This window comes from Bombina bombina, chromosome 1, assembly GCF_027579735.1.
Source record: "Bombina bombina isolate aBomBom1 chromosome 1, aBomBom1.pri, whole genome shotgun sequence".
Lineage (NCBI taxonomy): Eukaryota > Metazoa > Chordata > Amphibia > Anura > Bombinatoridae > Bombina > Bombina bombina.
The window spans coordinates 1,447,507,247-1,447,519,138 of record NC_069499.1 but is presented as its reverse complement, the minus strand read 5'-3'; positions in this window follow the sequence as shown (position 1 = coordinate 1,447,519,138).

Genomic DNA, 11,892 nt, shown 5'->3' with positions numbered 1-11,892 from the left:
AAAATACATTTTTTTTTTTCAAATAAGCTTTATTGTATAATTCAAAATTACAATTTTTACAGCAAAATCATTGTAGAAAAGTATGACATCAATATTCAATATAATACAGTATTCTCTTACATATCTTTTTACAAAGCTGTTTAGATTCTCTCTGTCCTACACTCACGGCATGTCTAGGCCAGCTTCTGGCTGTTCCTTCACCTTTTCCACTTCTCTCCCTATTCCCAGGTCTAGTTACTTCTCTGTGTCTTTCAGTGGTCGGGACTCTGTCCATTGTAGTATTATCCATCTCTACCCTGTGCCCTCGTCTGTGGCTATGTCCCCTGTGTTAGTTGTATTGCCCCTCCCTCTCCCTCCATTTTAGTATTCGTGTAAGCCCTAGGATGGCTATTATATGTGTCTCTGTCCATCATGATAAGTAATGCCCCATCAATTATCTTTATGCCCGAGCCTAGGGTGGTATATATCTATGAGCGGGGGTGGGGGTGGGGGAGGAACGGGGAGGATAGGGTGGTTCTTCATTAGTGCTTGTTCCATATTTGTAACATTATTTCATGTGTCTCCACTGTGCCATTCCTAATGTGATGATATCTTTCTAGTTGCAGTAACAAATCTACTTGTTTCACCCACTCCTGGTGAGTAGGGGGGGTGGCAGTTTTTCATCTACGGGGGATTAGAGTTTTTGCGCTGTTCAGCAGGGTTAGGAGTAGTTTCCTTCTCGCCATGCATTTAATTTTAGGTAAGCCAGCGTACAGAAGCATTATTTTTGGGTCTCTGGGGATTATAATCTCCAAAACTTTGCAAGTGTGTGCAAGGATGTCCGTCCAGAATTGCTGGAGTTCGGGACATTCCCACCACACGTGCAGGACGGTACCCTCCATCTCACAGCCCCTCCAGCATCTACCCGAGGCGTTCGGATATATTCTCTTTAACCTGCTTGGGGTGAGATACCACCTGGCGAGGAACTTATAGTTAGTTTCTTGTATCTGTGCTGATATAGAAGCAGTCTTATTATTGAGGAATGTGTTTTTCCATGTCTTCACATTTATCTCCTCACCCAGCTCCCTCTCCCATGTTTTGGTATACGCTGGTAGGTTACCTGAGTCATTTTGTCGCAATTTCTTATATATAATGGATATCAGGTGTGGGCGTGTCTGTCCGTCATAACAAAGTTGTTCAAATTCTGTCAGCTCACGGGTCAGAGTGGTTTTGTCTTTGTGCGTCGATATAAAGTGGGAAACCTGAGCGTAGGCTAGCCAATTCAAATGTGGTTCTGTATCTCGAACTTCTTCCCATTTTTTAATTTTATGTTGTTGGATCAGTTTATTGATTGTGTTCTGTCCTACCTGCTGTCCCTGGACTGTATATGTATGGGATCATGGGGGAGGTCGGTGAGGATATCCGTGTGGATGCATGGATAATTTTGTCCCACACCCTGAATAGTTCTTTAAAGAGAGGATATCTATCTACAGTTTGTGATCTTTCCTTCCCTAATGTCCAAGCTAGATATCCCGGGTTATTAATATGTAGTATTGCTCTATCTATCTGTATCCAGTGTTTTGAGTTATCGTTTGAGCACCATTCCACTATTCTTTGTAACATCAAAGCCTGTCTATATGTCAATATATTCGGGACTCCCAGGCCACCCTCCTCTTTTGCCATGTACATAGTTTGCTTGTTTATTCTGGGTCGCACTTCTCCCCAAATGTATGATTCCAGAGAACCCTGGAGTCTGTTCATAAAACCTTTTGGGAGGGGAATTGGTAGAGCCTGCATAACATAAAGTATTCTGGGGAGCACATTCATTTTTATGACACTAATTCTGCCCAGCCATGACAGTTTTTTGTTTTTCCAATTGGATAAGTCTTCTATTATCATCTTTTCTAATTGTTTGTAATTAGCTTCAAAAATAGCCTCTGGGTCTGCAGATAGCTGTATTCCTAAATATTTCATTGTGACTGGCTGCCTACGTAGTGGGCATTGGGACATCAATAGGGACATTTTATCCTCTGAAAGATTTATGTTTAACACCTCTGATTTGTTTATGTTTAATAGAAAATTGGAGTATTTGCCGTACTCCTGGATTATCTTTAGGGCTTGTGGCAGCGATTCCTCTGAATTTGTTAGGGTTAACAGGATGTCGTCCGCGTACATGGCTATCTTGTGTTCTGTGTCATCTAATAAAATACATTTTGAATTACCTACAATTAAGAACAATTCTAAAATATATTTGTATATTTGCAAAGATAAATTACTTAGCATTAATAATTAGTTGTAAAATACACAGGGCTATGAAACACAAGTTTTAAAATACAAATTGTCCTTTTAAAATTACTAACTGCAATTTAGTTATAGTTAATAAATACCTTTGATTTAAATATTATATACAGGTGAAACTCGAAAAATTAGAATCGTGCAAAAGTTAATTTATTTTACTAATGCAATTTAAAAGGTGAAACTAATATATGATATACACTCATTACATGCAAAGCAAGATAGTTCAAGCCGTGATTTGTCATAATTGTGATGATTATGGCTTACAGCTCATGAAAACCCCAAATCCACAATCTCAGAAAATTAGAATATTACATGCAATCAATAAAACAAGAATTGTACATACCTGTAGAACAACATTGGACCTCTGAAAAGTATAAGCATGCATACTGTATGTACTCAGTACTTGGTTTGGGCCCCTTTTGCAGCAATTACTGCCTCAATGCGGCGTGGCATGGAAGCTATCAGCCTGTGGCACTGCTGAGGTGTTATGGAAGACCAGGATGCCTCAATAGCGGCCTTCAGCTCGTCTGCATTGTTCGGCCTCATGTCTCTCATCTTTCTCTTGGCAATGCCCCATAGATTCTCTATGGAGTTCAGGTCAGGCGAGTTTGCTGGTCAATCAAGCACAGTAATCCCATGGTCATTGAACCAGGTTGTGGTGCTTTTGGCAGTGTGGGCAGGTGCCAAGTCCTGCTGGAAAATGAAGTCAGCATCCCCATAGAGCTTGTCTGTGGAAGGAAGCATGAAGTGCTCCAAAATCTCCTGGTAGATGGCTGCATTGACACTGGACTTAATGAAGCACAGTGGACCAACACCAGCAGATGACATGGCTCCCCAAATCAACACAGACTGTGGAAAATTCACACTGGACTTCAAGCATCTTGCAGTGTGTGCCTCTCCATTCTTTTTCTATACTCTGGGTCCTTGGTTTCCAAGAGATGCAAACTTTGCTCTCATCAGAAAAGAGGACTTTGGACCATTGAGCAACAGACCAGGTCTGTTTTTCTTTAGCCCAGGTAAGACGCTTCTGCCGTTGTTTGTTGTTCAGGAGTGGCTTGACAAGAGGAATACGACATTTGAAGCCCATGTCCAGGATCCGTCTGTGTGTGGTGGCTCTTGTGAAAGTCCCCAACACTTTTGAATGGCCTTTTCCAGACAATCTTCTCCAGGCTGCGGTCATCCCTGCTACTAGTGCACCTTTTTCTTTCACACTTTTCCCTTCCACATAACTTTCTATTAATGTGCTTTGATACAGCACTTTGGGAACATCCAACTTCTTTTGCAATTACCTTTTGAGGCTTTCCCTTTTATGGAGGGTGTCAGTGATGGTTTTCTGCACAACTGTCAGGTCAGCAGTCTTTCCTATGATTGTTATTCCTACTGAACCAGACTGAGAGACCATTTAAAGGCTCAGGAACCCTTTGCAGGTGTTATGGCTTAATTAGCTGATTAGAGAGGGACACTTTGAGCCTAGAATTTTGCACCTTTTCACAATATTCTAATTTTCTGAGATTGTGGATTTGGGGTTTTCATGAGCTGTAAGCCATAATCATGTAATGAGTCTATCTCATATATTAGTTTCACCTTTTAAGTTGCATTAGTGAAATAAATTAACTTTTCCACGATATTCAAATTTTTTAGAGTTTCACCTGTATATATATTTAGCAATCGCGTATACTTCACCAAAAATGACCAAATCGATAATTCAGCTTCCAAAACTTGTTTCACCTCATATGAAAATAAGGGTATTTGCAATATGGTTAAAAAGAAGTAGCCCAGGGGCGGAGCCTAGCCATGACTTGAGATGGCTGCTTTCTTCTAGTGCTCTGTAGTCCCTTGTGTAAATTGCAAAAATTCAGCATGATCAAATAAAATTCAAACTTCCCAATGAACTTGGCAATACTCCCCATAACAGCAAGCAGCCTGTGGAACATTGTTTGGAGGAAAATAGAAAGTAAAAAAGACAATTTGCCAGCATGGCCTGCGGTGCGCCAATCGCATGGTCACAAGAGAAATAATGTCCTAAGGAAACCGGAGCAGACTCTGGACATACGCTTACCTGAACCATAGAAGGCTGTGGTGAGTGCACCTCACAAAAGAACAGGCACCGGCCGAATCTGTACATACCCCCGATCACGACAACAACGCACGGGCCGCACCCACGTGGCCTGCCGACAGGCTAAGATAGCAGGTCCCGAGAAGGCCGCAATCCGACCGGGGAGTAAAGTGGAGAACGCTGGGTCTCTCTCCTATTCCGGGCGCAGCAGGGGTGAGCACAGCAACCGGAGCCTACGGAACCGGACGCCTTTCAGGTAGTTGCCGAGCACGTCAATAGGGCAAAGACTGCACATACGGGGCCCATTGGAGTCGGGCCTAGTAAGAGCCCTGCAAGTTGAAGCGCAGCCTGGGAGCCATTAATAACGAGTGGGACACCCCAGCGATCGCTAAGACCCCTGAGAGCTTGTGGTGCTGAGACAGAGGGTTCTGGGAGAGGAGCACTCTAAGCAAAGAGACCGGTAAGCCCAAATTCCAGCAGGGGAGACAAACCTTATACCTGGGCCACACAACACATCAAAAGAGAGTGACTGGGGACCACACATTGAGGTAGCCCTTACAGACCAGTATCTTGCTAGGCCCATAACACACCTAAGGCTTCGTCTGAAGGAGAGCTTTACACAGCGTGGCAGTTTGCTGAGGAGGGCCACGATAAACTGTCACCACCACATTATTTAAACATTAAAGACACAAAGTGAACTATATAGTGAATAGCACTCCAAAAGCTCTTAAAGTGCCTGAGAAGCTTTCTAATCTTTTATTATGGCTAGCAAACGAAACCCCAAGCTACACAAAGGGTCGCAATCTTCAATTATGGAAAACTATCTGATATCTGCAGACATGACTGCAACCCCCAGTAAGTTAGTGCAAGCTGAGATGGAGCCACCAGCCACATCCCAAACGCAGGACCACAACTGTGAAGCACATATACATAAATATCTCACAAAAAGTGACATCACTCATCTTTCCTCTAAAGAGGACATTAAAAGCGCAATGCAGGACTTCAAAAACATGTTCGGGGAACTAAAGAAAAATATTATGGCAGTGGATAGTAGGGTCACTCAGGTGCAAGAAAAACAAGAAACCCTGACTACAGATGTGCAACAACAGTCTAATATCTTACAGGCTCAGGAGGGCACTGTGCATGCTTTAATGGATCGTGTGGAGGATCTTGAAAATCGGAGCAGGAGGAATAACCTACGGCTGAGGGGCATACACGAGACCGTAGACCCTCCTGCTCTCCTACAGTTTATCCAAGACTTCATCAGATACCTCAAAAACAGCGACAAAGCACAGGATCTGCAGATAGAAAGAGCTCACAGGGCCCTGTGCCCCAAACCACCAAATAGGGCCCCACCAAGAGACGTCATATTAAAATTCCTTTCGTTTAAGGACAAGGAAGAGGTCTTAAAAACGGCAAGAACAAAGCATCCCATCACATTTAGGGGATCAGAGATCCAGGTGTACTCTGACCTGTGTCCCGCAACGTTGCAAAAGAGGAGAGACTTAAGACATATCACTATGGCATTGAGGGAGAGGAGAATCCCCTATCGCTGGGGGTTCCCCACATGTCTTATAGCCACAAAAGACAACACCACCCATATTCTCAGACCTTCCAGGCTTCACTCAGGCTCTTGGAATAGAACTAGACCTCCTTCAAGACGAAGAAGCAGCTCCGCGGGCTCTTCAGGGCAGAGGTCGGGGAGGGATTCAGTAATCATGAGACTGTCTCTCTTATGGACGCTTGATGAAGGCCCTTACTCCCCCGACTCTCCACCACTTTGGGACATAAGCAGCAGCCCTTTCTGGGCTTTGTTTAAATTGTTACTGGGACAGAACACTGGACATACCAGATGAGCTTTCAGGTTGTATGTTCACATAAATGTTATAGATTAGTATAAATGTTTATATGTTGCTGTTATATATTTACAATTGTTTATTTGTCCAACCCTTAGTGGTTGACTCTTATCGTACTCACTTTATGAAGATGTTATGTGACCCAGGGGAGAGTGGCATAGGCTACTATTTGTGTCAGCTCCTCATTGCATTGATGGTTTCAACATTACTAAACTTACACTCTTCTGGGCAAATGATCAGACACATTCAATAAGAGATTCCCTACATACAACGCAGAGAGAGATTAACTCATAAGGGTCAGAGATAGAAAGGGGACTGCGCGCAAGGCGATGGGCCTAAACACTGTTTAAAGGCTGGATTGCATTACTTTCTACATATACTGACTTCTGAAGTCATAAGGCCCAGCATAGAGAAGGGCAGTTGACGGCCGCTGTGCATCTCTTTAACGCCTCAAGGACACACACACCGCAATCTCTGCACCCCATTAGGCAATTAAACTAACGCTCTCACAAAAGAAACTCCAACCCACAAAGTTAAGCGGGACAATCGCATATAGCACTTAGACAGAAGAGGAGTTGTGCTCTTATTGCCCAAGTCATAGCTCTTACCTCAGAGTCAACACACATAGCACCAAAGCAAGGGTAGAGAAACCATGCTCCACTATATTTATAGCGCTATGCGTACCTTTCAGAGAGTTAGGACATATAGATCACGTAGGCCCACTGTCCCAGTTTTAAAGTTTTTACAGTCTGTGGGGAATTGTTCAAGTACCTCACTCAGTTATCACTGATTATCCTGAGTTACAATGAAATTATTTACAAATAATAAAAAATGCAATACACACAGGGACAACTACCCCTGACTAATTAAGTAGTTGTTACAGTTTCCTAATCAAACAAAACTTATTGTTCATCACTGTTATCCTAGATCACCAGGTTTGAATTCCTTTTGTATTTTTTTTTTAAGTGTACATTGTATATAACTGTTAAACCCGATCCTCTCTAGAGAGGACACCCTCTTACTTTCCCTTCTCCCTACACCCTCTACATTCCTCTTTCCCCCTCTCTACCTACTCTCAATTTAACAGACCTTTCTACTACTCTTCACAAGACTCCTCTTTTCACTACCTAAATTTTTTTTTTCTCTCCTCCCTACCCCCTCTCCTTTCTCCTCCCTTTATCCCTCCTTCCCCTCACTCCCCACACAAGCATCCCTTGATTTTGCTATCTTTTAACTATCCCAAAAACCCTGCGGTTAATATGACTTCCCAACAACTGAAACATAGGTCCCACCCGGTTGAACTTATCACCATAAACGCGAAGGGGCTCAATAGCCCTAACAAACGTTCCATAGTGTTAAAAGACATGCAACTCATGGGTGGAGACATAATATTCTTACAAGAGACTCATTTCTCAGCCACACGAGAACCAAAATGGTTTAACCGCCACTTCCCAACAGCATACTTTGCATCTTGCCCCGAAAAAAAAAACGGGGTAGGAATACTCTTCAGTGAGAGAGTGCCCTTCCAATTGTCTCAGGTACATAACGACCCAGAGGGCAGATTTATAATACTCACTGGCTCTTTGTTTGGAAGGCCAATAACTCTTGCAAACGTTTACTGCCCCAACATGTCCCAGCATCTCTTTCTACAAAGAGTCACCCGTAAAATTCTTGAGATACAGATTGGGGTCCTTTACATGGGAGGGGATTTTAACGCCTCCCTTGATCCCTCCCTCGACACCTCCAACGGCCTCTCTAACACCCCTCAAAAAATATTGAAACGAATGACAGCCTCACTAATTGAGATTGCAGTGCATGACATATGGCGCACGCATCATCCCCTAGAAAAAAAAATTATACTTTCTATTCACACCCTCATAGAAAATATTCTAGGATTGATTACCTATTCACTGATTCAACAGGCCTAATAATCACTAAAAGTAGCAACATCTTCGCAATCACCTGGTCTGACCACGCCCCAGTAGGTTGTACCATACAGTGGCCTAGTGTCCCGCTCACACCTTTCGTGTGGAGGTTGGACGATACGCTATTGGACGATCCGGTGTTCAACTCTGACATACGGAAATCCCTGACTGAATTCTTTCTTATTAATGCTAATGACCAGATGAAAGACACCACCATCTGGGAAGCACATGAGTGCACTGTAAGAGGCCTGCTGATAAAACGGAGAACATGGCTCAAAAGGATAAGAAAAGAACGTTATAGTGCGTTACTGTCTCAAGTCGAAAGTACAGAACGGCTCCACAAAATGAATCCACAAAGTGAGACTGAATTGGCTCAGTTGACTCTGGCCAGGAAAAATCTACTGCAGTTTCTGCAGGAAGAGTACCAAAAACAGGCCCTCATCTTGAGACAGATGTTTTTTGAATAGGGTGACAAACCTGGAAAGCTCCTGGCCAGAGCAATTGCGAGGAAAAAATTGAAAGCATATGTGAGCCTAATAAGAGACGTGGACGGAGGGGAAAGAACGGATGGAGAAGCCATAGCAGAAGTATTCAGGGTCTACTATGAATCTCTCTATAACCTACATGAATCAGACCGGCCGGGAGGAGATCCTCCCGTCAGGGAACAGGAAAACGTAGACATAATCAAATATCTTGAGGGAGTAGATCTCCCCAAACTCTCCATCGAGGATGCATACTCCTTGGAAACCCCGTTTACAGTAAAGGAAGTGCAAAAAGCCATTAAAGACCTCCCCTCGGGCAAAGCTCCGGGGCCCGATGGCTTTGGCATCAAATATTACAAACACTATGCGGACATTCTCGTCCCGAAACTAACCGATATGTTTAACTCTCTGGCAGACTGCCCGGACCTCCCCGGATCCATGCTGGAGGCCTACATCACAGTCCTTCCCAAGCCCAGGAAGCCCTTGGACAGACCAGAAAACTACAGACCAATATCTTTGCTTAATTCAGACGTAAAGATACTCGCAAAGGTCTTAGCTACTCGCCTCAACAGACACCTCCCAGAACTAATCTCTACTGAACAAGTGGGGTTCATTCCCGCCCGGGAGGTAAGAGACAACACCCTCAAAGTCCTCCAGCTCATAACTCATTCCCATATACACAACACACCGCTTTCTCTGGTCACCACTGACGCGGAGAAAGCGTTCGACCGGGTCAATTCGTCGTTCATCCGGTTAATACTCCAAAAATTCGGCTTCGGGCCTAACTTTATAAATAGAGCCATGTCCCTATATTCTTCCCCAAATGCAAGGGTGAGAGTGAACGGCATGCTCTCAGACACATTTCTAATAAAAAATGGAACGAGACAAGGGTGCCCTCTCTCGCCTCTCCTGTTCGCCCTTACAATTGAAGTACTGGCAAGTAAAATCAGAGCTAACCAGGTGGTGAGGGGGGTTACTGTAGGCAACACAGAGCATAAGCTATCTATGTATGCCGACGACGTCCTTCTTATGATCTCGGACTCTGCTAACTCTCTAAGAGCCGCCCTGATGGAGTTTGAGGCATACGGGAAGGTTTCGAACTTCCTCCTCAACCCCCTAAAATCTGAGATTCTTAACATTTCGGAATCAGCGGAGACTTTTGCGGACCTCAGCTCCAATTGCCCAATAAAGATTGCTACACATAGCATCAAATACTTGGGAATCACCCTCACACCCAACATCTCGGAGACAGTAGACCTTAATTCTAAAAATATCTGCGACGAGATCCGTAAGGACCTGCTAAATTGGAAAAAAAAATGATATCGTGGATGGGCCGCATAGGGGTGGTAAAGATGAACATCTTACCAAGGGTGTTATACATCATGCAAACGGTCCCAGCGGCGGAGGCCTCCCAATACATCCAACAAATTCAAACAGCCATGGAAACATATATTTGGAACGGGATCAGACCAAGAATCAAAAAGCAAACAATATACTTACCTAGAGATAGAGGAGGTCTGGGAGTCCCGCTTCTGAGGGAATATCAAAGAGCCATCTCTCTCCAGAGGATTGTGGAGTGGAGTAGGAATACAAATAGCAAGAGATGGATACAGATAGATAATGAGATCCTCAAATGAGGGAATGTGGGGGCACTGGCCTGGATCTCGGCAGGGAGCCGGCCAGAGGCCGCCATAAGATATCCTATGATAACTGAAACCTTTAAATCATGGGACAAATTAATGGTAGAAGGCGCTTATATATCTACTCCTGTATCACCAAATATCCCAATAAGGGTAAACCCAGATTTGGGAATGGAAATTAAATCACATATTCAGGGGGACACGTACAGCCTGGCAGAGGCGGCAATCTCTAACATCCTACATCAAGGTAAACTTAAGCCACAGGCAGAACTGGAGGAATGGGACCATGCGATCTTTGCGTCATGGTTCAGAGTCGCACAAATGACTCACTACCTAGATTCCCATAAAGAACGAAGAGCACTGTCCAGAAATAAGACCCTCTTTGAGGTACTGTGTACTCTATCACACACACCGACACACCTCGTCTCGCAAATATATAAGACCTTATTAACAAAAGGGGGATCAATGCTCCCAACGTACTCAACTGCCTGGCAAGTGGAACTGGGAATGGAGATATCGCCTAAAGAGTGGTCCAAAATCTTTATAAGAGCCAAAAAGACCTCGATATCGGCTCGAATGCAAGAGATGCATTACAAGTTCTTAAGCAGGTGGTATCTAACACCTCTAAGACTACGCAAAATTTACCCTCATTCAGGAGGGGGGTGCTGGAGGGGTTGTGGAGAAGAGGGATCTCTTCTCCACATTTGGTGGACATGCCCGCTTATACGACCTTTCTGGGAGGAGGTGCTGAGACTAATGAGCAAAATCTTGAATATCATAATCCCCCAAAACCAACATATTTAATTTACCATGAGCTACCTAAGATAGGGGGGGAAGACAAATACCCCCTATTGATTCTGATGCTAAACGGAGCAAAAACGCTTATTCCGGCCTACTGGAAGAGTCAGCTGACACCTAGTACACAAGAGTGGAGGGCAAGAGTGGGGGACCTGCTAAGACTTGAACGCTATCACTTCCTAAAAACTGGTAAACTAACTATGCATGAAATGATGGTACTAACGTGGGAGGGTAGGGGACTGTAGTTCCCCAGCACGTAGGAGTGACTTCCATTGCCTTATCTCCCTTGGCGGTCTTCGTCTGCCTTCCCCTCCCCCCTTCCAATCCCTCCTCCCCTCCCCACCCTCTCCCCCTTTCCTCCCCCCAACAACCCCCCCCACTTCTTTTTTTTTCCTCCTCTTTTTCTTCTTTCTTTATTCCGCTTTTTTTTCACATTAGTATGGACGACAACATCAGGTATTATAATATTCCCAGCTCTGTGTAAAATTTACACTGGGTACAAACTGTTATGCTAATCAATAAATGCTTGATGTATATATTGTAAATTTATAACTTGACTGCAATACTGGCATTTTCATGCAGTCACTACAACTGAATGAAGAGACAAGTTCAGAAAAATGATGGACTAATAAAACACAATACAGGTTAAGAGACAGGTAGTGGCTGTGTTCAGAAGATTATCTCTGATATCTCAGCCTCTAGCGATTGCTCAAAGATTTAATTATAAGAAAAGGTTGAGATTCAAACAATTTGTACCAATATATGTTTATACTGTCACAGTTCTATCATATTGTATTGCTTATTGATGTATAACCCTTGTCTTCAAATAAAGCTTCTTTGAAACAAAAAAAAAAAAGA